This window comes from Meles meles, chromosome 7 (assembly GCF_922984935.1).
Source record: "Meles meles chromosome 7, mMelMel3.1 paternal haplotype, whole genome shotgun sequence".
NCBI lineage: Eukaryota > Metazoa > Chordata > Mammalia > Carnivora > Mustelidae > Meles > Meles meles.
This window is the reverse complement of record NC_060072.1, coordinates 107,966,609-107,991,492: the sequence shown is the minus strand read 5'-3', so window position 1 is coordinate 107,991,492 and position 24,884 is coordinate 107,966,609. Positions and strand designations below refer to the sequence as shown.

At 40.7% G+C, this 24,884-nt stretch overlaps 2 long non-coding RNA genes across 3 annotated transcripts in view; one reads left to right on the top strand and one right to left on the bottom strand.

Annotated features, from left to right (window-relative positions):
- Positions 1-4,197: 4,197 nt before the first annotated feature.
- LOC123947604 lies at positions 4,198-22,357 on the top strand. Of its 2 annotated transcripts, XR_006819769.1 has the most exons (5): positions 4,198-4,287; positions 9,664-9,793; positions 12,182-12,283; positions 13,223-13,387; positions 21,910-22,357. It is a non-coding gene; the product is annotated as an uncharacterized LOC123947604 (long non-coding RNA). The 2 variants fall into 2 exon arrangements; XR_006819768.1 differs by lacking the exon at positions 21,910-22,357 and having other exon boundaries at positions 13,223-14,837.
- LOC123947605 overlaps positions 4,277-24,884 on the bottom strand; it is a 49,754-nt gene continuing 29,146 nt past the window's right edge. Inside the window, exon 3 of the long non-coding RNA XR_006819770.1 lies at positions 4,277-5,480. This is a non-coding gene — a long non-coding RNA (uncharacterized LOC123947605). The remainder of the gene's footprint in view (positions 5,481-24,884) is intronic.

Sequence of the window (24,884 nt, the reverse complement as noted above, 5' to 3'; positions counted from 1 at the left end):
GAGACCCACGCTGACTTTCGAGCAGCGGTGTAGCTTGCTGACTTGGTTTTCTCTGCCTGAAGTGCCTTCCCTGCCATCTCCATCCAAGGTCTAGGGCTAGGCGCAGCTCTGATGGTGTCTGCGGGAAGCCATGGCTCACTGCTCACAGCCAGGAGAGCCTTCCTCTTCCCTCAGCTTCCAGCCACTTCTCTTAGAGACAGGAGTGCGTCACCGGCCACCTTAGATCCAGTTTTCCTGTGTAGCGGATGCTATGGAATGGGAAGAGATTGAGAGGTAGAAGCTAACTGTTCAGCTTTGAGCCAGCTAGGAACTTTTTCTAATCTTCAGTTTCCTTATCTAGAAAAGGTAGTATGAACAGGACCCACCTGAGAAGGTTTTTGTGAGAAGTAAATGAGATAATCTGTGTAAGCTTTGTATAGTACCTGATAGAGCATCAGAGCTCACTGTGTCAGGATGGAAGTGATTATGTGGGAGAAGAGAGAGGGAAGGAGGGACAGAGAAAGAAGACAAGAGAAGGGGCACCTGGGTGGCTCAGTTGGTTAAGCATCTGCCTTCAGCTCAGGTCATGATCCTGGGGGTACTGGGATCGAGTCCTGTGTCCGGCTTCCTGCTCAGTGGGGAGCCTCCTTCTTCCTCTGCCCACCCCCTGTGCTTGTGGTCTCTCTCTATCTCTCTATTTCTCAAATAAATAAATAAAATCTTTAAAAAAAAAAAAAAAGAAGAGAAGGAAAAGAAGGAAAGATGGAAAAAAAATCAATAGCCTCTCCTTTCTACTGGAGTCAAAGGACCATTACCTCTTCTTAGAAGGAGCACACACTTATAAACTTTCTTGCAGACAAAATTTTAGATAAAAGTGACATCGGGTTGGGGCACCTGGGTGGCTCAGTCTGTAAGTGTACGACTCTTAGTTTTGGCTCAGGTCATGATCTCAGGGTCTTGTGATCGAGTCCCAGGTCTGACTCTGCACTGAGCGGGGGTCTGCTTGAGATTCTCCCTCTCCTTCTTCCTCTGCCCCTCCCCTCACTTGGATGCACATGCTCTCCATCTCTCTCTCTACCGCTCAAATAAGTAAGATCTTTGAAAAAATGACATCTGGATCATAGAAAGGATGAAATCAGTTTACCTTTTTAGGTCCACTGTGTAAATTTACTAGGGGGAATCCTATTAGAAACTTAACATTTTTCAGAACAGAAGGAGCTGTGGAAACCACCCTGTAGGACTCCCATTGTTTTTCTGGTAGGAAAACCGCAAAGGGCGAGCGCTAATTAAGTGGCAGAGTCCAGATTGGAAAGCTGTCAGCCCAGAGCTCTTCCCTTCTTTACAATCACATCCCTGGGTTGGGAAAGACACTATAAAAACGTCATGCTCAGCGAGAAACCTCTAGCATGAGACTGTGAAGAGCTTGATAAACCATTTCTCCAAAAATAATGCTTGGTCAGAACTGTCAAAAGACAACCATTTCAGCACCCTGGAAATTGACTGGAGATATGCAACAAACTGAGAAATGTTTGTCCACGAAAATTACAGAATTCTGATAAGGTCAGCAAGACTCTGTCATGTTCTTGCCTGGAGCTGTTCCCATCCCCCGTAGTTCTGTTGTTTCAGAGTTCAATCAGGACAGCTTGTAAAAACCAGCACATTTTTGTCATGGCCAGAGTGGTCTCACTTAATTTGGAGCAGTATCAATTTAAATGGTGATCTCAAAAGCCAGTGCACTGAGAGGGCCAGCAGCTCCGCTAGCCTGAAATAGCAAACCATGGACTGGTGTCTACAGAGGAATCTAACAGGACAGGGGTGCCTGGGTGGCTCAGTCAGTTAAGCATCTGCCTTCAACTCAGGTTGTGATCCCGGGGTCCTGGGATTAAGCCCCTCTTCAGGCTCCCTGCTCAGTGGGGAGTCTGCTTCTCTTTCCCTCTGCCCCTCCCCCTGCTTGTCCTTTCTGTCTCTCTGAAATAAACAAATAAAATCTTAAAAAAAAAAAGGACTCTAACAGGACGTTTAGGGAGGAGAAGCAGCCATGGGGAGTCTGATAACTACTCTGAGTATCATGGGTTGACCAAAACTGTATGGATACGTCACAGGGACAGGAACAGCCCAAGCCGCTCACACATCTCCAGCCCATGGAGCCTGCCAGGTGTACAGGGGAGACCCCAGGGCTCAATGGAAACATAGAAGCCTGAACAGACTTGGGGGAATCAAAGCTTGACCTTTGAATGTGCTCCCCAGCTTATTCATAGACCGATCAGCAGAGAGTAGAGGCCTTCCTGGCTCAGGGTCTTTGAGTACAACTCCTGGGTAATCTTTGGCTGAACACTAATGTAGACAGACGGAGAGGTGACTGTAGGAAACTAGGTCACAGAATAAAAAGCAAGAGAAAGAAAACAGCAGAGACATTTGTGGATGCACGTTGCAGGGGAGGCAGACTTCACGGAGCTCTTCCAAGTGAGTTATTAAACACACAAACAACACTCAGCAGGGAAACTACAAGACAGAGTTGCTAAAATATACTGTAGTGGGGGTGTGAGGGTGCAGGAGCACCCAGCTCCCGGGTTCCAAACAGACCAGGTTCATCCCCTCACTGCTGACAAATTCCAAAGGCAGAGAGACGAGTGGTGGGGAAAGAAGAAAGGAATTTATTTCAGTGAGACCCACACCAGGAAGGCAGCAGACTAGTTCCTCAAAGACTATCTCCAAGTGCTGAAAATACATCCAGGTTCTATAAGGAAAACATGGGACACTGGTGGGTGGGTATGTGCAAGTGAGAGTCAGGTTGATCATATTCTTGGGGTCTGGCGTGTAGGGGCTTGCTGGCTCAGAGCAGTACCTTATTGGTAAGCAGGTAATCCTGCTCAACATTCCCACCAGGGGATGATGGGCTGTAGGGTCCCTTGTCCGAGTCAAGAGATAAAGCTGGAAAGAAGAACTTAATCAATTAGACAGCTGGAGGTCGAAACAGAAGTGGTTGAAGTCCTTTTTCAATACGATGTAAAGTATCCAGCTTTCAACAAAGAAATCATACCATGGGCAAAGCAACAAGAAAGTGTGACCATATTCAGAAAAAAATGTTAATAGAAATGGTCTCTGTGTGTCTCTAAGATGTGAGGTTTTATCAGACTAAACCTTTAAGGCAGCTACTATACACATGTTTAAGGAACTAGAAAAAAATTTTCAAAAATTTAAGGAAAGTGTGACAACAATAATCCGAGTGAAAACAATCTTAATAAAAAGTTAGAAATTATACAAATGAATCAATCCTGAGACAATGAACATGGCAAAGTCATGGAATGACGTGTTCCAAAGGGCTGGAAAATTCCGTCAACCAAAAATTCTATATCCAGCAAAACCATCCTTCAATAATGAAGATGAAATGAAGACAATCCCAGATAATGAAAGATCTAGAGAGTGCTTTGCTAGCAGACACACCCTGTAAGAAATGCGAAAGGAAATTCTTTAGTCTGAGAGGAAGTAATGCCTGAGGATACTCAAATCCATAGCAAGAATGAAGAGCTCCAGAAATGACAAATATGTGGGTAAATATAAAAGACTCTCTAAATATGTTTTCTTATTTCTTCTCCTGACTTCTTTAAAAGACATAAGTTGCATAAAGCAAAACTTATGACACTGTATTGTCAAGTATCTAACATATGTGGAAATAGATATGATAATAATGGAACAAAGGAGGGGAAAGGAAAAGAAGATATATTGAAACTGCAGGGGGGCAGAATTTGTCACCCCAAAAATATGCCTCTCTGGCATAAGGATTATTTTAGGCTGATTATTTTTAAGAAACTGTAGATTCAGGAAAAGCTTTTTACCTCCCCCTCAACTGCCTAAATTTACATTGGAAAGGAGGCCTGTTCCAGAAGAGAGAGCTATTATCAAAGATACCTTTTTACCTAAGAAGCTCGTCTGTATAACTGGACGACCTGTTTTCCCAACATCTCCTCCCAACTTCTTGTGAACAGTCCACCTCTCCTTCGCATTCCCAGACCCCTACACCTTTCTTCAACTCGGGATGTTCTAGAAGCCTCAAACCCCCAGCTGCCCCTTGGGTCTCCTATTTTTATGGGGCTTCCATACCTATGAAATTTGTTTATTTTTCTTTTGTTACTCTGTCTTACATCAGCTTAATTATTGGACCAACCAAACAACCTAGAAGGGAAGAAGGGAGAGTTTTTCCACCCCTGCAGTTGGTGACCACAACGGACCTTGACTGACTGGATACTGCTGGTTCTGGGGCTGTTGCTACTGAGAGATCCTGGGCCCTCTGACCAAAGCCAGCAGAAGGTAAGTATTCTTACCACGTCAGTCTCCTGGATCCCTGCCTGCAGGATCTGACTGAAGCGAGAACGATTGGTGAGAGTCCTTTTCTTTTTGTAAATTTAGATTGGCAGGAAAGAGTATTTGTGTGAACTCTCCCTTGGGCACAGCAACTCTGGTAAAGATTTGTCATGAATACTCTTATTTTCTATTGACCTCTTTTGTCCCAGAGATGGTCCTCATTTTCCTTTGTCTTTGTCTCTTGTGTCCTTTACCATAAGGAGGAAAACCATAGGGTAGAAACGAGGCATAGGTCTATTGTTCACGCCTGCCTCACAGACTGACGAGTTCACGGTACTTGGCAGACTGGTGTCTGTGCAGACAAACTTTGTTGTGAGTGAACTTGCACAGGAGGTAAAGGCTATTGCTCATGGGGATCTCAGAAGTGAGAGTGTGTGGGGGCACCGATCAGCACTTCACAGCTCTTAGAGCTCTGGTCACCTGATGCTAGGCTCCCGAGTTAGGAGAAGTTGGTCACAAAATGGGTTGGACTGACACTAGGTCAGTTATCAGCCTCAAGAGAATTTCCGTGCAACAATGCACACTGTAAGACAACACACAATCCCCAACCCAGGAGCATGTCCCTCTCAGGTGTTAATTTGGCCCTGAGAAACCCAAGGCTTGGCTAAAGCTGTTATTGGGCACATGGGGGGAAAAAAGAAAAAAAGAAAAAGAAGAATGAGGTTTTCCTCTCATCTTGTTGTATGTCTTGTGAGCTTGGCTTCATGACCGGTGAGGAGCATTTTCTCTCTTGCTTCTACTGGCCAGAGGATTCATGTATGGACCCGATGTGCACTTGGAAGACGGTCGAAGAGGCTGTGCATCCCTTAAGCAGTGTTCTCTTCGTCCGCTGTGTCAGCTGTCAGAGGAAATGTGCTCTGAGAGGTCCCGGCACATCTGGGCCTTTTGTTGTCTTGCCCTCCTTGTCCATTAGTCTCATGGGCAACTGGAGACCTCATTTTACTCATTTGGCCAGACAGAAATATGGGTTGCATCCCATCTGTGGCTAAATCTTTCTTGGACGAACTCTGGGAGTGAACTCTGTAGAACTGGGCAGGGCTGCATCTTTTGCTCTCTCCTTCAGGGACACCTCTTGTGTTCATGATTAAGCCTTCAAAAGGCTTATTGGTTTGAGCCAGATGATGGATCCTTTGAATTGGCTATATTTAAAAGAAAAACAATTTTTTAAAGAGAGGTCTCATCCTAAACCATTGCCTTACACTGGTACCCATGAAAAGACCAAGCTAAAACTGGGTACAAAAAATAATGGCTAGCTCTAGGGACTCCCTTAATAAAAGGAAGAATAGAAATTAGACTTAAAACAAAAATTAAAATCCATGTCCAACATGAATTACCCTTCTCCTCATCTCCAACTCCTTGTTCCTGACCCTCCAGAAGATCTTTTGGATCTCTGGACTCTTGATCTAAACTTTCTCTCTCAAAATCCAGCCCATGACCTCAAGAAATTCCCCGAGCCCCCAATTCCTCTAACATTCCCAGAAAACCCCTTCAACACCCAAATGCTTGGTTTGACTTCCCTTTCTTTGCAAGATTTACACAGAGCACTCTGGGCTGATCTCCAGGCCTGGGGTTTACAGATTACCCATATAAATAATAAAACCAGGAAATTAATTTAGCAGAAGCCCCTGGGATGGGCAGTAGGGCTCATTGTTCTGTCCCTTATAACTCCTACTTTCTAGGACGTTGTAATCTGGCTCTACCAACATCAAGTCTTCCTATGCAATGTCCTTTGCAAATGTACCCTGGACAAGCTCCTTTCCCCTTGCAAAGTATTCATGTCCCCTGGACAGCAGCAGACACTCTCAATTATAAAGTCCTTTTACCTCACTTTCAGAAGTTTAGACAAGAGTTGAAAAGATTAGTGGGCATTCAAACTCACAAAGACTCACAAAGACCTCAATTGGCTGTTAAGGGGTGTTCCTCCCAGTCATGATTATATGTAGTTATCAGACAAGCCAGACAGTCCCCTGGGGAATGCACCTCCCTCCCCGACACACACCTCCAACAGATAACCAAAAATTTTCCCAGGCCCTTGTACAAGTGATCAGGAAATGGACCAGCAGGAGGCCAATGTTCAGGGACTGATAAGAGCAATATTAAAGTCTTTCCCCAGCTAAGGTGAATTAGTCCAAGATTGAACTGTGCACTCAGAAAGAATGAGAGCATTCGGAGGCTTTTGTTGGACCATTTATACCGATTTTTAAAAAGGCATTCTGCATTAAACCCTGAAGTTTTAGGACACAGAAATCTTTTGATTTCCATTTTAATTGGAAATCTACCTGACATAAAGAAGCAAGTTTGGTTGGCTAGGTGGGTCACTGTCTTGATATTCAAGCTGCAATTCAACTCTTTGAGGCCTTAGAAACAACTCGTTGTCTTGCAAATCTCTATAAAACCAGAACTGTGCTCTAGAAGCAACTCAAAGTCACTTATCCTTACCGATTCCAAAATCTCTCCTATTCATCTCAAAATGCTTGTGAGTATTGTAAAAGAATAGGTCATTGGAAACAGAATTGTCCTGTAATTAAGAAAAAGAAGGTAGATTTTAAATAGTAATGAATCTCAACCTCTGATAAGAGGCAAATATACCCCAAAACTCCTTAAAGAAAATTTGCCTTTTGGTGTTAAGTTTTCTTTTCTTTTCTTTTCTTTTTTTTTAAGATTTTAATTATTTATTTGTCAGAGAGAGAGAGAGAACAAGCAGGGGGAACAGCAGGTTTCCTGCTGAGCTGGGACTCCACGCTCAGGAGCAGAAGGCAGATGCTCAACCAGCTGAGTCACCCAGGTGTCCCACGCTGTAAATTTTCTACCACCATCTCTAGGATTTAAGAGCCATTGTTTGAAGTGAAAGTGTTAAGGGAGAAGTTTCTTATCAGAAGGAGGGGAGGAAAGGACTAATTTGGATACTGGACTAAAGAAAAATCTTAAATGTCTTCTCCGCAACTATGAGTAAAACGTTTTAGCCATCTGAGCAGGCAAATTTAACTTATCCCAACTGCCAAAACAAATTTTGGATTCAACTGTTCTTTTATAAGCTACTTAGTTTTGGATTATTGTACCTGACTCACAGCTAAAAATTTAAAACAACAGCTGTAAGGTCTCTGTGTCAGTCTGTATGTTTATGTGTGTCTGTATATGCATGTTGCGGATGTGTGATATTTTTCTGTCTCTGGCTGTTATTGCCAACTTAATTTACCAAAAAGCTCTATTTTGTTGGCTTAAAATTAAGTGCTTATAAATTGAGTATTCCGAAAGTTCTCAGAAATATAGCAGAAACTGACCCAGATCTGGTTCACGTGATCTGGAAAACTATTCACTATTAAAGCTAGTTGAAGTTCATTGGTTTGATTAAAACATACATGTCTTTAGAGTTATCTACATTGACTATAAGACAAGTAACTTGTATTCTGCTTGGGTTTATGGCTCAAATTCATATCATCGCTTATAAAATTTGTCAGCAAGAAAAACAATTTGGGATAAAGGCTGACCTTGTCTAATGTCTCATGAGGTTTTTATGAGCAGCTTAAACATAATTGTTGGGAGCAGTGATTCACATAGACGCAAATGGGGTAAAAGTTTATAGATGAACTTTTTAGCAATAGTTACATTTTATGGTATGTGTACTTGAAAATAGCTTCCAAAATCCTTTCGGTAACTTGAAACTTAAGAGTTATACGAAGTTAAGTTAAATAATAAAAAGTATAAATAGCTAGAGTATTTCCAAAGAAGATCAAAAAATAAAACATTAATTGCTGAATGAACATAGGTTAATCTCCTTTTGTCTTCCTATTGAAGAGAAATTAAAGATATTCAGGACTATTTGTAGACCTATCTTGTGCCACATTGAAAGACTGTTATTAAAAAGGGCATGTGCTTCTAAAAATGATGAAATGAATTCACAAATCTGCCAACATAGAGAATACTAGTATAAGAGTTGACAATTGCTTACTTCTTAGTTGGCACTAGAAACTAAGGTTTCCCAGGGTTAAAAATTCTTTTAACTGTACATAATGAAACTATCAGAAATCATAAGGGAAAAAATTCTGTATGCAAGGAAAGTCAAATGTGCTTTTTTTGGATAGAAAAAATATGAGAAATGGATATACGGGGAAAAGAAAGTAATTTGGTCGGAAAGTGAAATATCAGATGGGAAAGGAAAGAATCAAGGATAAACTACATAGAAAGTTAGAAAGAGAGGGAGAGAGAGAATCCGACCTTGTGTGGTCAGGTTGGCTGGGATTGAATACATATATTAGAATGGTTGTAAAATTCAGCTTTAAAATTAGAAGTGTACTTATATAAAACCAAAACTTGATAACTTTTAACTGCTAAAAAGACAAAGTTTTCTTGGACTACTGGTCTGCCCCTGGGGTAAGAGATTATGACAATATTCTCTTTACCTTTTAAGTCATCTGCCTAGGAAGAAAAGAGTTTGCTTTTTATCATTAATAATTTTTTGTGCTTCATGTTGTCTTAATCAGATCTTTGATTCTCCCAAGAAAACAAATTCTTCAATATTAGAAGATCTAACTTTTGCTCACAACTATGAACCTTCTGTGTTTGCCTTTGAAATCTTTTATCATCAGTTTGGTTAAATAGGTAACAAAATATTGTTTCATAACGACCTGTGATCCTTACTAATTAAGTGTTCAAACCTTTTGATATTTGTGACAAATTTCCCTAAATCAAATTGCAAATGAAGTCTTTCTGACCTTGAATCAACTGTGAAAATTTCCAGAGGGTCCCTAGAACATCTCAAAAGGTTTCTCTCTCTCCTTATAAAAAGGCAGATTTTATACTAATTAGGATCTTTTAATATATTAAATTATAGGAGAAGCATTGTCAAATAAGAAGTAGTAATAAGTCTTTTTTATGTTGTGTTTGTACTGATATAAAAGCATTCCAGAACTGAATGAAATTCCTGAAATTCTAGTACGTCCTGGTATAATGTTACCACTTGAAACTCCAATTATTATCTTAAAATTTGTGTGTCACGGGAATAAGCAAATTTCTTTGCTAATAATATTATAATGAATTCTCAACAGATCTTTAGCTGGGGCCATTTGTGAGTCTTACATTTACAGTCATTGTTTTATTCTGACGCTTTTGCAAAAGCATTCCCACAAGAATGCTCCTTCCCACATGGAAAGAACTCTGGAAAGCAGAGGTTTCTGATCAAAAAACCAAATGGGTAAGAATTTTCCAGAACTCGTGGAAACACTGCATTCAAGCAAAACAACAATTAATAACATGAGAGTGAATACATTGGTGAGGGTGATTATAATTTTTATGACTTTTTGTCTGAAATTTTTGTTTTTCCAGATTTAAGGAAAATTTTTCTTAAGGTACCTATGTCTGAGAGCAGTAACTTGGTAAACTATACCTCTGGAAACAAAGATGAAACAATTACATTTTCTCCCTACCTGATCCCTCCAGAATTTGGAAACTCTTGGTCAGTGAGTATTCTTATTTTCAGGGCAGCACAGTTTACATGCAAAAGTTCAGTAAGAATTTGCTCTCCTTGTAACAGGACAAAATTGGAAACATCTGTTGTATTACCAAGGCTTTGACTGGAATGTCATATCTTAAGAGAGCTGTGCATAGAATCAGATATGCCAGACAGCATTAAGGAACTAAGGCTGCCTTTATGAGCCAATAAAGCCCCTTGGAAATACCGCCTGTTACGTTGCTTACAAACTTCCTGACAATCTAAAGAGGTGTAAGGAAGGTCACTTCCTGGAGAATGCAGGCATCTCAGGCTATCTTTGGGACTTCAAAGAGAGGAAATTACCCAGATCTATAGGTATTGCAGGCAAAGTCTGATGGTGAGCCTTTGGCTTGACTTCCTAGCCTGGAGAGGCTTTTAAAAGTTCAATCTGAGGGGCATCTGGGTGGCTCAGTTGGTTAAGCAGCTGTCTTTGGCTCAGGTCAAGATCCTGGTCCTGGGATGGAGTTCTGAATCAGGCTCCTTGCTCAGAAGGGAGCCTGTTTCTCCCTCTCCCTGCGGCTCCCCCTGCTTCTGCTCACACACAGTCTCAATCCTTCTTTGACAAATAAATAAAATCTTTAAAAAAAAAAAAAGATTCTCTCTCTCCCTCCCTCTGCCCTTCTCCACTCATGTGGGAGCTTGGGCTCTCCCTCACTTTCAATAAAATTAAATAAATAAATAAATAAATAAATAAAATAAAATAAAATAAAATTCAGTCTGAGATTCCTTATGAAAAGTTCCAGCAAAGCAGATTTAAAAGAGGCTGTGTTGGGGGGCCTGGGTGGCTCAGTGGGTTAAAGCCCCTGCCTTCGGCTCAGGTCATGATCTCAGGGTCCTGGGATCGAGCCCTGCATCGGGCTCTCTGCTCAGCAGGGAGCCTGCTTCCTCCTCTCTCTCTGCCTGCCTCTCTGCCTACCTGTGATCTCTATCAGATAAATAAATAGATAAAATCTTAAGAAAAAAAAAGAGGCTGTGTCATCAACCACTCTTCTTGCTGCTGTAAGACTGCTTTTTGAAATAAGACAGATCTAACTGAACTGATCTATTCTCAAGACAGAGACTGATTGAAAGATTTGGAATCATCTGTCAACCTAACTTTTGGACTGGGAAACTTCTTATTTGAAATTTCAAAGGCAGTACTACAGGGGATCAAAATTTGTCACCCCAAAACTATGCCTCTGTCATAAGGATTATTTTCAGTTGATTACTTTCAAGAAACTGCAGATTAACGAAAAGCTCTTTATCTCCCCTCAACTGCCTAAACTGATGTTGGAGAGAGAACTTATGCCCCTCTTCGTTAGGAAAAGAGCTATTGCTAGAGATACCTTTTGTACCTAAGAAACTTACCTGCATAACAGGGCAATATTTGCTTTTCAAACATTTCATCTCACCTTCCTATGAATGGCCATCCTCTTTCTATCTCCAGACTCCTATACCTTTCCTTGGCTCAGGATGAAAGATTTTGTTTATTTATTTTAGAGAGAGGGAGAGCTGGGGGAGGGCAGAGAGAGAGAATCCCAGGCAAACTCTTCACTAAGCAGGGAGTCCAATGCAGGGTTCCATCTCATGACCCTGAGATCCTAACCTGAGCCGAAATCAAGAGTTGGACACTTAACCAACTGAGCCCCCCAGGTTCTGTAAGACTTAATTATCTGGCTGCCTTTTGGGTCTCATATTTTTATGAGGCTTCTATACATAAGATATTTGTTTTTCTGCTATTACTCTGTCTTTTATCAATTTAATTATTGGATCAGCCAAAAACCTAGAAGAGAAAAAGAAAAAAATTTTCTGTCCCCACAGAACAGTTTCTAGAATTAATTATTATTATTGGCTTATTACTATAAGAATTACATTGTCATAAGTTGAAATGCATGCTGTAATATCTAGAACAAGGACTAAGAAAATAATGAAAAATCATAGCAAAAAGAACAAAAACCAAAAGAATTAAAATGACACACAAAAAATATTTATTCAACACAAAGAAGTAAGGGAGGAGGATAAAAATTAAAAAAAAGAAAAATAGAAAGCAAATAACAAAATAGCAGATATAAATCCAAACCTATCAGTAATTCACTAAATATAAAGATTTTATTTATTTATTTGAGAGAGACAGAGAGATAACAAGAGAGAGCACAAGCAGAGAGGAGAGGGAGAAACAGGCTCCATGCTCAGAAGGGAGCCTGACATGGGACTCAGTCCTAGGACCCTGGGATCATAACCTGAGCTAAAGGCAGACATTTAACCAACTGAACCACCCAGGTGCCCTTATAATTCACTAAGTATAAATGGTCTACTGTGATATTGTAATTCATAATAATAAATATATATTTGGTCTTTGTCCATGGTTTTCAGCTCACAGGTCCCCAAATTATTGGAATTTCCTGAGTGATGAGGGCAATGGTGACATCTTTTATGTGGTATTTTGTCCTCAATTCCTGAAAACGAGCTGTAAAGGTGAGTTGGATGTCTTGTTATTCATAACGGGCCCCTTTCCACCATCACTGAGTTTCTGTTAATGAGTGGACTTTTGGAAATCCCTTAAAGATAGGGGAGCTGGTCGCCAAGGAAACCAACCATAATTAGAGGTCCGGAACTTTCAGTCCCACCCTTGATTTCCAGGGAGGGAGAGGGGACTGAAGGTTGACTCAATCACCGTTGGTCCATGATTTAATCAATCATGCCCATATAATGAAGCCTCTGTTAAAAATTCAAAAGGATGGAGTTTGGAGACCTTCCAGGTTGGTGAACCAGAATGCTTCCACATGTTACCATGTCAGGTCCCAAACTCCATGTGGACAGAAGCTCCTTTGTGTGGGCCTTCAGTCTAGATATCTTTTTATCTGGCTGTTGATTCATATCCTTTAATATTCTTTATAATAAAGTGAGTAAGCTGGTTTCCAGAGTTCTGTCAGCCACTTTAGCAAATTAATCAAACCCGAGAAGGGGGTCAGAGGAACCTCTGATTTATATCCAGCAAGTCAGAAGTACAGATAACACCCTAAGCTTGCAGTTGGGGTCTGAAGTGGTGGGGGGGCAGTCGTGTGGGACTGAACCCTCAATCTGTGGAATCTGATGCTGCCTCCGGATAGCAAGTGTCAGAATTGAGTTGAATTGTGGGACACGCAGCTGATGTGTGAGAATTGCTTGATGATGTGGGAGAGAAAAAAAAAAAAAAAAAACCCAGACATTGGGAGTGAGGGCAGAATTGTGACTAAACACTCAAAACGCACAGATTGTCAGACTGAATAAAAAAGAGCAAGACCAAACTCTGTGCTGTCTCCAAGAAAAGTAGCTTAGATTCAAACAACAAGGAGATTAAAAGGAAAAGAATGGTGGAACTCCAGTTTTAGCTATGACATGAAAAAAGCTTGAATTCATCCCTCCTTTCAACAGGATAAAAGCCGAACAAACCAAAAATAAATGACTTTTCTAAGACCCATCAGAAACTTGATGTCACAAGACAAAGTGGCAGCCTGACGTCTGGAGAGACAAGTAAATACAGAGAATCACAGTCTCGATCACCTCCCCCAGAGGAGAAGCTACTACAGCCATGAAATGGTAGGAATACTTCAATGATCATTCTGATGAATTGCTGGAGGCTGAGTGTGGATTTGCCTGAGAGTGATAAGCTCCTGCAGGTGCAGTTTCAGGAAAGTCCCCACACTCACATTGGCTTTACCTTCAGGAACACTACCATATCTTCGAGGTGAGGATCTGACAAAAATTTCCTCCTGTTTCAAGCAGAAGTGAGAGGAAAGTAACCATTTTTATATATGCCTGGAGTGTTCTTCATAACAGAGATCTGCAAAGATCTGCAAAAGACTAACTTTATCAGAGCCTTACCTACGGGGGAAGCCAGCTCTAGCTCCCTATGGACTTCCTGTTTCACCTAAAGGAAACACAAAAAAGACACAGAAGAACTTCTGAAGGTCATAGCCCAGAGACTTAGACACACTAAAAGACAGAGATTGAACCATAAGGTTATAGAAATCTTCTCCCTCCAAAACCTCACCAGCATATCAACAGGGCTCCAATACCATAACACAGATTAAACTGAGAGAGCTGAAAAACACAAGGACAGAAAGGCTAACTGAAACCCCTGGGAGGTGCAGGTGCAGTAAACAGTAAATAGAGCCCAGCTTCTAGCCAGATTGACATGAAGCCTCACACAAGAGATCTGTTTGCCTCAGTTCCTGTTGCCTAAAATCAAAGGCATGTTTGCTTTCATCCAAAAAATTATAAGGCATGCTAAAAGTCAAGTAAGAACCATCTAAGGAGACAAAGCAAGCATCAGAAGCAGGCAAAAATATGACATAGATTTTAGAATTCTGGGATATGGAATGTAAAATAACTATGATTAATATGTGACGGACTCTAGTGAAAAAGTAGGCAATGTGCAAGAATGTGAACAGAGAAACAGAAATTCTAAGAAACCATCAAGAGGAATGTTAGAAATCAAATATAGTGTAACACAAATGAAGAATGCCCTTGGTGGGCTCACGGGTACACTGGACACGGCTGATGAAAGAATCAGTGAGAACCAAGATGTGTCAAAAGAAACTGCCCAAACTCAAATGCAAAGAGAAAAAAAAAAGTGAAAAAAAAAAAAAAGAAGAGAATATTTAACAATTGTGGGACAATTAAAAAAGTATAACATGTGTGTAGTGGGAATTCTAGAAGGAGAAGAAAGGGGGAAAGGAGCAGAAGAAATTGAGTAATAATGGCAGAGAATTTTCCAATATTAATAATAGACATCAAACTATAGGAAACTAAGAGAACACCAAATAGGATAAATACCAAAATATCTATACTGAGGCATCTCGTATTTAAACTTCAGAAAACTACAGGCAAAGGAAGTCTTCAAAGAAGTTGGGGACAGGTTAAAGGAGGGACACCTTACCTGTAGAGGCATAAGGATGAAAATTGCATTGGACTTCAATGCAAGCAAGAGAGTAGAGTAAAATATCTTAACAGTTGAAAGGAAAAAACCCACCAACCTAGAATTCTATGTTCAACAAAACTTTCCTTCGAGAGTGAAGGAGAAATAAAGACTTTCTCAGATAAAAACTGAGGGATTTTATCACCAGTAGGCCTGCCCTGCAGGAAGTGTTTTACTTTTTATTTTATTTTACTTTTAAGATTTAACCACTTATTTGAGAGAAAGACAGAGACAGAGTGTCCATGAAGAGGGAGAGAGGCAGAGGGAGAGGGAGAGGAGCAGCAGACTTCCTGCTGAGTGGGGAGCCCCACATGGGGCTTGATCCCATGACCCAGAGATTATGACCTGAGACAAAAACCAAGAATCAGAGGCCCATCTGACTGAGCCACCCTGGCACTCCTAGGAAATAATTTAAAAGAAGGTCTTAAGAGAAGAAAAATGGCATAGTTTAGAAACTTGGATCTATATAATCAGATGAATAACATTGGACAAGAAATAAGTGAAATACTAAATAAAATAAAAAATAAGGGGCGCCTGGGTGGCTCAGTGGGTTACAGCCTCTGCCTTCAGCTCAGGTCATGATCCCAGGGTCCTGGGATCGAGCTCCTCATCGGGCTCTCTGCTCAGCAGGGAGCCTGCTTCCCTTCCTCTTTCTCTGCCTGCTTCTCTGCCTACTTGTGATCTCCATCTGTCAAATAAATCAATAAAATCTTTTAAAAAAAATAATAATAATAAATAAAATTTTAAAAAATAAAATTAAACCTTTAAATTTTCTTATTCTTAATTGAGCTAATAGATAACTATTTGTACAAAGTAATGATAGTAATGATATACAGGGTGATTACAGCATTTGGCCAAATGAATGACGGCAATATTATAAAGGACAAGAGGGAGGAATTGAGAATTATAAATACAGATCCATTTGACAGTAGATTTAGATTAGTTGTAAATATATATTATAAACTCTAGGTTAACCACTAAAATGTTTTGAAAAGAAGTATAATTGAGGGTGCCTGGGTAGCTAAGTTGGTTAGGTTCTGTCTTAAGCTCAGGTCATGATCATAGGGTTCCTGGATGGAGCCCTGCATTGGTGTCCCTGTTCACAGGGAGTCTGCTTCTCCCTGTCCCTCTGCCTCTTCGCCTTACTCATGCTCTCTCCCTCCTTCTCTCTCTCTCTGTTAAATAAATAAATAAAATATTTTCTAAAAAAGAAGTATAATTGATGTTAAGATAGGAGAGAAGTGGACTATTATGAAATTCTCAATAAGAACCAGGAAAAGGCATTAAAAGAGAGGCTAAAAAAAAAAAACTAGTGCAACAAATATGACAGTCATAAATGTGGTAGATATTAATCTAACTATATAAGAATTACTTAAAATGTGGATGGTAAATATAGAAATTAAGACATAAGATATTGTCATAACAGATAAAACATAAGACCCAACAATATGCTGTCTATAAGAAACCCATTTTAAATATGAAGACACATATCAGTTAAAGAGGTGAGGTAAGAGATCCCATGCTAACACTAATCAAAAGAAAGCCATATTAGCTTGTTAATCTCACACAAAACATACTTGGAACAAGATAAATTATCAGTGATTAAAAGGGCATTACATAGTGATAAAAGGATCAATTCCCCCAAGAAGATACAATCCTTAACATGTATGCACCTAACAACAGAGTGTCAAAATAAGTGAGGCAAAAATTGATAGAAGTGCAAAGAGAATGGGACAAGTCCACTATTGTAGTTGGAAACTTCAAACCCCTCTTTCAGTAAATGATGGATCCAGCAGGCATAAAATCAATAAGGATATAGTTGAACTGAATAGCACAATTAATCAACTGGATCTAAATGACATTTATATAATACTTCATTCAACAAGTGTAGAATATACATTCTTCTCAAATTCACATGGAATATTCAGCAAGATAGATGGCATTCTGAGCCTTTATACAAACCTTAGCAAATTTAAAATAGAAATCATATAAAGTATTTTCTCACCACAATGAGATTAAACTAAAAATCAATACCAGAAAGATAGCTAGAGGGGCACCTGCGTGGCTCAGTCATTGGACATCTGCCTTCAGGTCAGGTCATGATCCTGGGGTCCTAGGATTGAGTCCCGCATTGGGTTCCTGGCTTAGCAGAGAGCCTGCTTCTCCCTCTCTCACTCCCCCTGCTTGTGTTTCCTCTTTTGCTGTCTCTCTTCCTCTCTCTCTGTCAAATAAATAAAATCTTTTTTTAAAAAGAAAGATAGCTAGAAAATCCCCCAAATGTCTGGAGATTCAACAATACATTTCTAAATAACACATGGGTGAAAGAAATCTAAAGAGGAATTTTAAAATATTTTGAACTAAATGAAAATGTAAGACAACTTATCCAAATGTGTGGAAAGCAGTAAAAGCCGTGCTTACAGGGAAATTATAGCATGAATGTATATATCATAAAAGAAGGAAGTTCTAAAATCAGTAACCTTAGGAAACTAGAAAAAGAAGAAGAAATTAAATCTGAAGTAAAATCTTGATAAGTGAAGATGAAGTGTTCATGGATTGGAAAACTTGATATCGTTAAGATGTCAGTTCTATCTAAATTGATTTATAGAAGGGACTTATTAAAATCTAGTCAGGATTTTTAGTCGATACGACAAGCTGAACCTAAATTTATAGGGAAATACAAAAGATCTAGAATATCCAAGACAATTTTGTAAAAGAAGAAAAAGGTGAGAGAAGCTACACTACACGATTACAAAATTTACTAGTAATTTCAGTAATCAAGGCAATGTGGTATTGGCATCAAGATGGACATAGAGAGAACTGAACAGAACTGAGAGTCCAGAAATAAAACCTTACATTTGTGGTCAATTGATTTTCAACTAAAGTAACAAGACAATTCAGTGGAGATAAGACCATCTTTGCAACAATAACCTGGGATAGGAAAAATCCATAAGCACTAACATGAACTTAGATCTTTTTCTCACATCATACATGAAAATTAATTCAAAATGCAGCATAGTCAAAAGGGAACCCTCATGCATTGTTGGTGGGAACGCAAACTGGTGCAACCACTCTAGAAAACCGTACAGAGTTTCCTCAAAAAGTTAAAAATAGAACTACCCTATGACCCAGAAATTGCACTACTAGGTGTTTAACCAAAGGATACAAAAATACTGATATGAGAGCAGCATTATCTACAATAGACAAACTGTGAAAAGAGCCCAAGCGTCCACCAACTGATGAATGGATAAAGGAGATGTGGTATACCACATCATCAGTTGATGGATACCTGGGCTCTTTTCATACACATGTACACACACACGCACACATGCACACACGCACACACAGGAATATTACTCAGTTATCAAAAAGAATGAAATCTTGCCATTTGCAATGACGTGGATGGAGCTAGAGTATACTGTGCTAAGCAAAATAAGTCAGTCAGAGAAAGACAAATACTATATGACTTCACCCATATGTAGAATTTAAGTAACAAAATAGATGAACATAGGGGAAGGAAAATAAAAATAAAATAAGATAAAAACAGAGAGAGGCAAACTATAAGAGAAGAGTCTCTTAAGAGTAATGATAGAGAACAAAATGTAGGTTGCTTTAGGGACGATGGATGGGGGATGGGCTAAATGGGTGATGCACTTGTGATGAACACTGGGTGTTCTATGTAAGTGATGAATCACTAAATTCTATTCCTGAAACCAACACTACACTGTATGCATCATTGAATTTATTTTGAATTATTATTTTGAATAATTTATTTTGACATTATTTTGAATTATTATTGAAACTTGAATTTAAATAAAATACTTGGAGAAAAAAAATGCATCATATTCCTAAGTGTAAGGGCTAACACTATGTGACTTTTCAAAGAAAATGGAGAAGAAAAATCTTTAAGAAACCTCGTGAAAGTCTTCATGGCTCTGAAACAGAAACCATAAAAAAAAAAAGAATAAATTGCACTTTACTAAAATTAAAAAATCTTTGTGCTTGTAGAAACTTTAACAAAGAAACTTTAACAAAACCAGCCACAGGCAGGGATAAAATATTTATAAAATATGTATCTGATAAAGGACTTTTATCCAGAATATAAAAAGAACTCTTACAACTTGATAACAAGAAAACAAACAACCTGATTTAAAAACAGATAAAAGACTTGAATAAGCAAGCAAAACATAAATAGCTATAAAACACATGAAAATGTGTTCAACATCATTAGTCATCAGGAAATGCAAATTAAAATCCTAATGTGATAGCATTGAAGACTCACTAGACTGCTTGTATTGATAAGGATACAGAAAAGTGGGAACACTCACACATTTCTGGCAGGAATAAAAATGGCACACCCACTTTGAAAACCTGTTTGGTTATCTCTTTAAATTAAACATAAGCGAGGGCACCTGGCTGGCTTAGTCAGTAGAGCATGTGACTCTTGATCTTGGGGTTTTACATTCAAGCCTCATGTTGGGTGTAGAGATTACTTAACAATAAAATCTTAAGAAAATAAATTAAATATAAACTTACCCAGCAATTTCACTCTAAGGAATCTATCCAAGAAAAATGAAGACATATCCACACAAAGACTTATAATTAGATGTTCCTGGCAGCATTGTTCATAATGACTCCAAACTAGAAATAATCCAAATGTCTACCAGCTGGTGAATGATTAAACCCAAGGTGATATAACCATACAATAGAATACCATTCAGCAATTAAAAAGGTATGAAATACCAGTACATGTAACAACATGGATGAACCTAAAAAAAATCATGCTTAAATAAGCCAGATTATGTATATTATATGAGTCCTTTTACTGGAAGTGTCCTGGAAAAGCAAATTATAGAGACAAAAAGCAGTTCAGTAAATACCCTGGCAGGGTATTGGATTCTGTATCGACTGCCTATATACTTATTAGAGTTTTTAGGATGATAGCAATGGTATTTTTTTTTTAAGAGTTTGTTTATTTATTTGACAGAGAACGAGCACAAGCTGGCAGAGCCTTAGACAGGCAGAGGGAGAGGGAGAAGCAGGCTCCCTGCTAAGCAGACAGTCGGGTGTGGGGCTCGATCCCAGGACACTGGGATCATGATGTGAGCTCAAGGCAGCAGCTTAACCACCTGAGTCACCCAGGCATCCCCATGATGATATAGCAATGTTCTAAAACTGGACTGTGATGGTTGCAAAACTCTATAAATTTGTTAAAATAATTAAATTGTATACTTGAATGAATTTTAAGGTCTGTAAATTAAACCCCAAGAAGTCTGTAACAAAAGAAAATCTGATGTTCAGGACTGATTCAGCACTAGAGACATGACCTCTGCAAGGTCGAAGCCCAGCGTGACCAGCTACTCATCTACGCAGACAACACCAGCCCCCTGTGACACAAACTCCCTGTCCCCTCCAGACGGCTCTGTGGCCCTAGCCAGAGTTGGTCCTGTTCCGGTCCTGTCCTTCCCAGCTGCCCATCGCCCTTGTGGACTTGGCCAGTGCTGCCAGGATCTCCGGAATAGAGCGCCAGCTTTCCAGCCACCTGCTCAATACTTTTCAGCATCACAATATGGAGATACTTCCGATACCAGTCGTAGTCCATGGGTATTTTAAGCCTAATCAAAATCAGTTCTTGCCTATAATCTTTCCCTTTACAAAAAATAAAAAAGAACTAAGATGTACATAATATACACATATTCTGGATGAATAACCAGAAAACCTACAAGCTTCTAAAACACGCGTGATGTTTATCTACCAGAAACGTGTGTGTGTGTGTGTGTGTGTGTGTGTGTCTGTTCCAGAAAACCTAGGTGAACAATGAGGGGTGAAGATGTAGGCTTCGGTGTCTGAGCTGTGGCGTTTAATTTGACTGACACATCTGTGAAGGCATCGAAGGTTGACATCATCACTTCCTCTGCCAACTTTGTTTGCTGGTTTTGTTCTTGTTTTTGTTTTTGTTTTTTAAGGAAAGTGTTTCTTTGGGACTGCAGCTGGCTGCCTCCAGAGAGAGATCAAACCAGCACATTTCCTGCTCTTGCCTTTCTCTTTCACTCTGGACCCAGCGACCAGCTGAGTTTTTCAGGGCTTAACTACTCATTTTATGTTTCCTTAACTACTCATTTCTTGATTCTCATTCATTTCCAAACAGATGTTTATTGAGCTCCTATCAGGTGCAAAGGGCTATTTTAGATGCTATGGGGGATACCGAGATGGCAAAGAATGACCTTCCCTTGGATAGTTTACAGTCTAATGAAGGCAGGAGGTAGATAAAGTATGTACTCAAATAATTAAACTACGAGGTAACATGTGATAACAGAAATCTAAACTGAGCGACCAGAGTTTAAGGGGGAAAGCATTTTCACTGGCACAAATGGGAAATTCTTTATGGAGAGAATTACTGAAATAGGGCATTAGGGATGGATATAACTTTGAGCCACAGAGCTGAAGGAATGTGGACAATGTAAGTGGAGGGATGGATACGTGTCCGGAAGAAGAGGTTTTTAGAAATCGGAAAGCACAGTGTGTATTTGAGAAAAAAACTGTATCATTCTGTTAAAATGCAGAATATGTGTGGGGGGGCAGTAGCAATTGATTCTATAAATATAAGTTGGGGTCAAATCATGTGGGAGATTGAAACCCAGGGATGATTTTGTTTCATCTCCAGAAAGGCAGTGTCAACCTTCTCCTGACTCAAGGGTATTTAAGGAACGGAGGCACAGACTCAGGCTCTATCTAGATAAGATCCCTAAGTTATTTGAGAAAAATGTCCCCTATGCTCACAAACGGCTGTACAGATGGCCGTTAGGGTTTGGCAGTCTCTGGGAGGCCACGAGCAGAAAATGAGCTCTTCTGCCTTTCGGTGCCCTGTGTAGCCAGAACTATGTCTGGCTCATGACGGAAAGATCTGGTCCTCCAAGAGGTGTCAAGGGCACAATTTGCTCAGAAGTCTGTCTGTTCTGGAATTCAGAAAATGAGGATGGTCTTTGCCCAGAGTGTGGTCACCACGGGTGTGTGCTTCTGCCTCGTGTCCTAAATACCAGGTGGGCTGGTTACCACTGCTAGCACCAGGGTGGGCAAATGTGTAGTGTGTGTCCACATGGTTCTAGGGTCTGTCTGATCGCTGTGGATTCCTGTGTACACACAGAGTCTCAAGTGATACCCCGCGGAGGAACAGTGCAGACCCAGGCGGCATGTCAGAGGGTTTGAGAAGGCTGACAAACACGCCAAGCCTGCATCAGCCCTCACTTCAGAAGGCTACCCCTGAGACCACTTGGGTGGCCAGTGTTGTATGTCCAGAACCCCTGCTGAGGCCAGATGTCCTGCACGGGAAGCAGAAAGGGAAAGGGAGAGAAGACGTTTGTGTATCCGAAGTAACAGAGAGGTGGGAGATGGAGTAACTCAGACCACTCTCTTGCTAAGGTATCAGACGGAATGAAGTGGGAGGCTAACACTGCCATCGAAACAACAGAACGGGACCCCTGCCTGGGTGGCTCCATCGGTTAAGCCTATGACTCTTGGGTGCAGCTCAGGTCATGAGATTGAGCCTCATGTTGGGCTGCGTGCTGAGCACTGAGCGTGGAGTCACTTCAGATTCTTTCTCCCTCTGCCTCCCCCTGCTCGCTTTACTCTTTCTCTCTCTTAAATAAATAAATAAATCTTTTAAAACACAAAAACAAATAGTTTTGTGCAAACAAACAGTTTTGTGAAAGGCAGTGCCTTCTTTGCAAGTTCCGCAGCAGCACCCAGAACAACTCTGAAAGAGAAAATGATGAGCTTCGGTGTGGGCTCTGAAGGTGGAGAATCAAATAGCCATGGTGGCGACAAGCAACAACCAGCAGCCAACGTGCAACAACCAGCAGCCAACGTGCGGCCGATATTCTGATGTCTTCTGCTGCCACAGTCAGAAGCCGAGTTCAAACTCAGGGTGTTCACTGGATTTGATGACCTCCACTTTCCTGGAATCTTTCTGGGTTCTGGTACCTGACAGGCCAACTTTACCCTGGATGCTTTCTTCTTCAGCTGAACTGAATGACCTCTCAGGTCCCATCTGTCTTTAAGACTGTCCGTTTCTTTCAGTACATTTTACTACCTGGGCTCAGAGTACATTACGGATCTGAAAAAAGTCAAATGGTTCAGGGGATCTTAAATGTTTTTAAAGATTTATTTATTTATTTATTTATTTGACAGAGAGAGATCACGAGTAAGCAGAGAGGCAGGCAGAGAGAGAGGAGGAAGCAGGCTCCCCGCTGAGCAGAGAGCCTGATGTGGGGCTCGATCCCAGGACCCTGAGATCATGACCTGAGCTGAAGGCAGCGGCTTAACCCACTGAGCCACCCAGGTGCCCGGGATCTTAAATGTTTTGAAGTCAGAAGAATTTATGTTCAAAAATGGGGAAAAAGTTGCAGAATCTTGATCAGTTAAATTGGGACATTCACTTTCTGGCATTTTCTTTGATTGGATCACACCACACACACACACATACACACACACACAAACACAAACACATTTCTATTTTTTTTTTTTTTTTATATTTTACTTATTTGTCTGACAGAGATAGAGAGCACAAGCAGGGGGAGCGGCAGCCAGAGGGAGAAACAGGCTCCTCACGGAGCATGGAGCCCAATGTGGGGCTCGATCCCAGAACCCTGAAATCATGACTTGAGCCGAAGGCAGACGCTTAACCAACTGAACTACCCAGGTGCCCCACACAAACACATTTGTGGAGGGAGAAGAGGAGACAAGGAATTTAGAAGTAGAAAAAGTCAGTAGACTTAGAAATATCTTAATGCATGCCTAAATTGCAAAAACCTGGATTTCAAATGAAAATATCTACTATCTTATTTTATTTGTAAAATTATCATGGAGCCCTAGCCAATTCTACAGATCAAGTCAGTGTTTTTCTTCATCTTCTCCAGCCCCACAGCTCCTACACAGGGTTGGTTCATTGTTGCTCCTCCTGAATTTTGCACTACATCAATGGCATCATTATCCATCCAGCCAAGAAGCATCTTTTACCCTTTGTCCCCACCCCCGCTCGCCCTTCAGTCACTGAGTCTTACCGATGCAATCTTCTTCATGTACACTGATTGAAACCTCCTGTGTTTCCTATCCTGTCACTTGCTGATTTAGTTCAAGCTCTCATAATCCCTCATCTGAACTGTTGCCATGCCCCCTAAATCACCCACGTTCATTTATTCAAGACACGCCTTTTGCACCGGTTCTTTTTTAGACCCTGAGGACACGGCGATGAGTACGAGAGAAGTCCCCAGTCTCCTGGAGCTTCTATTGTAAAGGGAGAGCCAGGCAAGAAGCTGCTAAACAAGGTACATACCCATCGTGGTGAATTCTAGGAAGAGAATAAGCTGAGCGATGTGAGTGAGAGAAAGAACCCAGGGCAGAGGGTGGCTGGGTCTAGAAGAGGAAACGTGGGAGCTAAGGAGGAGAAGAAGCTAGCCTTGTGCTGAGAATTCCAGGAACTGGAAACTGCAAACTGTTGGAGGGACTAAGGAACAGGGAGGCTGGAGTAGAGCGACCACAAGCTACTGGTTCGGAGTAAGGCAGAGGAGACCAAATAACAGAAGGCCTTTTTGTCCTCAGATTGGAGTTGGGGAATTTTTTTTTCTAAGTGTAGTGGGTGGTGATGGATAGATTTTAAGCAAAGGGGTAACATAATCTGACTTATGTCTTTAGGAAATCCCTCCAATTAGTGTATGGTCAATGGATTTGTTGGGGGGGTGAGAGTAAGGCAGTGCAGTATTGCACTACTGCAACGGTACAAATGAGGGGTCATGGTGGCTTGGGCTAGAGTGATGGTGGGAAAGATGAAGAGAAGGGGCGGATCCGGATGTACTTTGGTGACCGTGCAGGCTTGATGGATTGGCGTGGGGCATAGTGGAAAGGGAGGGTGCCTAACCGGTTGGATGGTGCTGATATTTACTATGGCGGGAAAGATTGGGTTCCAGACAGTCAAGTGGTGGTGGAGACGGTTTTTAGGTAGCAGCTGCTGCAGGTCAGAGAGAGAGGCCTGGGCTGGGGACATAAAATTGAGAGTCAGCACTCAGTAGGTCCTGTTTAAAGCAGTGGGACTAAGGAGACCACCTGACACAGCAGTGGAGCAGG